Source organism: Manihot esculenta, chromosome 17, assembly GCF_001659605.2.
Source record: "Manihot esculenta cultivar AM560-2 chromosome 17, M.esculenta_v8, whole genome shotgun sequence".
Taxonomy (NCBI): domain Eukaryota; kingdom Viridiplantae; phylum Streptophyta; class Magnoliopsida; order Malpighiales; family Euphorbiaceae; genus Manihot; species Manihot esculenta.
In genome coordinates, this window is record NC_035177.2 from 7,917,059 (window position 1) to 7,920,962 (window position 3,904).

The 3,904-nt window shown below is 39.5% G+C and overlaps 1 long non-coding RNA gene across 1 annotated transcript in view; it reads right to left on the reverse strand.

The window, feature by feature from the left end:
• The window catches only part of LOC122722314, a 26,947-nt gene extending 25,325 nt beyond the window's left edge, over nucleotides 1–1,622 (reverse strand). The window contains exon 1 of the long non-coding RNA XR_006349279.1: nucleotides 472–1,622. This is a non-coding gene — a long non-coding RNA (uncharacterized LOC122722314). The remainder of the gene's footprint in view (nucleotides 1–471) is intronic.
• Nucleotides 1,623–3,904: the final 2,282 nt, after the last annotated feature.

The window sequence follows — 3,904 nt, forward strand, 5'->3', positions numbered from 1 at the left end:
TCACAACTCTTCAAAACAAGGGTAAAACTCATTACAACCGTGAAAGATTTGAAGAAAAACCATGAAAATACTTTAAGGAGATCAAGACCTCACCTAGGTCAGAAGGAGAGAAGAAACCTCCTCCTTTTTCTGCCACTCGGTGCCCTTATAGATGAGCAACCGCCTCAGGTTCGGCTGCCGAATCGCATGCAAAACTATGCAACCTTCGGCGGCCGAACTTAACCTTCGGGGGCCGAAACTAGGGAACTTTAGGCGGCCGAACTTAACCTTAGGGGGCCGAACATGGCAAAATGCCTCCTTGGCCATATCTCTTCAAAACTCAATCCTTTTCTACGCTAAACCTTTAAAACACTTGAAAATATTTTAGAAAACTTTCTCTTACCCTTCCAGAGACCTCTGACATCCTCGAACTCCCCCGGACGGTAGGAATTCCGATGTCTGAATCTAGCCGGGTATTACACTGTAATAAACCTTGAGTAAATTAAACGAGCCGCCTGAAATATAAAAGGCCTTACAGAGGAGGAGAAATGCACAAACATTTAGAAATCAATATAGGCTGTAGATATCGAAGGAGAGGAAGCGCCTTGAAAAGAGAGATATGGGTTCCAAGGTACATGTGTGCGCAGCATATTTGGTGTTACTGTTCGCCTTTCCCAGCGGAGCTCAGCCCAATACCTTTGATGTCACAAAATATGGTGCGAAGGAGGGGTCGGATATCACTAAGGTATGAAAGTAAACTCGGTTCTCGATATCGCGACGGTATTTCCTAGATTATTGCTGTCAGGTCTTTCATTGCCGTTTTCGTTTTTAGGCTTTACTGAGTGCGTGGAAGGGGGCTTGTGGAGCAGCGGGTTCCGGCAAAGTCGTGATACCAAAAGGGAAGTACTCATTAGGCGTGGTGGATTTGCTAGGCCCTTGCAAGGGTGCCATGCATCTTCAAGTGGAAGGAACGTTGGTGGCGCCAGCAAAAGCTAGCCAGCACCGCAAGAATAGCTGGGTTACATTGAGATACCTGGACCGATTAACGGTATCCGGTGGTGGGGCCTTCGACGGACAAGGAGAAATTGCTTGGCAGCGGGAGAGCTGTGGCGGCGGATGCAAGAAAGCACTTCCAGTTGTAAGAAAATCCGAACGCTACTTTACTAACGGTCATTCATAGGCCCGTTCATGGCAGTAATACTAACTACGTTTTCTCTGCGTAACTGTTCTATCAAAACTGTATCAGAACCTAAGGTTTGACTTCGTCACCAACAGCATAGTCGAGGACGTGACATCCATAGATAGCAAGCAGTTCCACGTCAATCTCCTCGGCAGCAAAAACCTTACCTTCCAGCGATTTTCGGTGAAAGCGCCGGGGCATAGTCCCAACACGGATGGAATTCACATTGGACGGTCGGAGGAGATCAACATTATTGATTCAAACATTATGACCGGTGATGATTGCATCTCCATTGGCCGGGGGAGCAGGCAAGTACGAATCACAAACGTAAGGTGCGGACACGGGCATGGCATTAGTATTGGAAGTTTAGGAAAGTACGAGAAGGAAGAACCTGTGTCTGGAATTTATGTGAAGAATTGCACAATATACGACACCGACAATGGCGTGAGAATTAAGACTTGGCCCGCATTGCATGGTGGCAGTGTGTCGAATATCCAGTTCGAGGATATCGTCATGCAAAACGTCAGCAATCCCATCATTATAGATCAAATGTACTGCCCGCATAACGAATGCAATCGCAAGGTAACTTTTCAATTTTTATTTTTTCACAACAAGAAGGAGAATTTATATATATGGGTGTGTTACAATTATGCTAAAATATTGCGACTTTTTGCAGATGCCATCAAAATTTAAAATAAGCGACGTCATCTTCAAGAATATTCGAGGATCGTCAAGAACGCCCACAGCCGTTCAATTGACATGCAGCAGCAGCGTACCATGCAAGAACGTTGAACTTTCTAACGTTAACCTCCAGTACACCGGATCTAAGGGTCCTGCAAAATCTATTTGTACAAATGTTAAGCCTAAGATTATAGGAAAGTTGATTCCGAGAGGATGTTAATGCACTCACTTGTTGATTCTTAATTTAAACGGAGAATGTTTCTCATTTGTCTGACGCACAGTATAGTAATTTTACAAGACTATCATTACACTTTTTAAATTTAAATGAACATAGTCAGATATGATTTCAATTTAGCTCTATCCAAAATAGAAAATCAATTTAAAAAATTTACCTATTAAACAATGTGCTTCATTTTACTTAAACAAATATAAAAGCTCACCAATTACTGAATATATCAATTGATATTAAAAGATATATTAAAAGAAAATCAATTGATATTAAATACTATATAAATACTTCTTTAAGTCCTCTATTTCTATTTGAAAAGTTAATCAACATATAAAACTTGGAATGCAAGATGAAATAATAAAAGATATATTATTGAATGAACTTAGTAATTTAATAGTGTCAAAATTCAAAATTAAAACGCGCTGTAAATTATGTTGCGGTGTTAAAATTCAACTATATCAAAGTTCAAGATGATACTTTTTAATTGAAACGCTATAATTTGAAATTAATAAATTTGATATAATGGAATTTATTTTCCTGTAGTCATGGGCTTAGCATTATAATTCAAAATTCATTTTCCTTTTCAATTAAAATAATGCTGTTCAAAAATATATATCAGGTTGTTCTAAATATTTATCCTTTCGCTTTTCTAGCATAATTTATTTTCCTAATAAACCATTTATCCGTGATCGGCTATGTAACTGTGCTGATTCTTTTTTCAATTCTTTATTCATTTATTCAAGAAGTATTTATTTGTTTCGGGAAAAAGGAGAAATATATATATACATATATCCCGTTGTGAAGAGATGAAGTCTCATATTAAGATGTTCGGAGATTATTATTGTGAATTTCTTTCTTTCTTTTCCTTTTCTTTTTTTTTCTTTTTTATATTTGCGTTCCATTATAAATAAATAATTAAAATCGAAGCTGAGCATATTTTCGACGCTAAAATCAAGTACACGTAAAATAATACGATGCGCCTTCAGGTACCAAAGGAGAAAAGACGGAATAACGGCCTGTTAGTTCTTTTTTTCTTTTTCTGTTTTCCTCTTTTCATGTTGCACTGTACTTGTCAAAATTTTGTCCTACATGCACGCGTGAGGAAATGAATTGCGGGTGCGGTCTCCGGGCTCGTTTCGCGTCCAATACGTCCAGAATATTGTGGGAGAACGAAGAGGTTGTTGCATAAGTTATAAGGGTTCCAATATAAAAGAATATGTTAGAGAGAAATGCGGAAGTTGTAGTTTTTAGTTGCAGGTTAGCGTACGTAGGCCTTTTTTTTTTTAAGCTCAAAACATTTAACGCAAAACAAAAAGGAAAAACAGAAAACGGGATGTATGAAAATGCTACAGCCTGTAATAAACCTTGAGTAAATTAAACGAGCCGCCTGAAATATAAAAGGCCTTACAGAGGAGGAGAAATGCACAAACATTTAGAAATCAATATAGGCTGTAGATATCGAAGGAGAGGAAGCGCCTTGAAAAGAGAGATATGGGTTCCAAGGTACATGTGTGCGCAGCATATTTGGTGTTACTGTTTGCCTTTACCAGCGGAGCTCAGCCCAATACCTTTGATGTCACAAAATATGGTGCGAAGGAGGGGTCGGATATCACTAAGGTATGAAAGTAAACTCGGTTCTCGATATCGCGACGGTATTTCCTAGATTATTGCTGTCAGGTCTTTCATTGCCGTTTTCGTTTTTAGGCTTTACTGAGTGCGTGGAAGGGGGCTTGTGGAGCAGCGGGTTCCGGCAAAGTCGTGATACTAAAAGGGAAGTACTCATTAGGCGTGGTGGATTTGCTAGGCCCTTGCAAGGGTGCCATGCATCTTCAAGT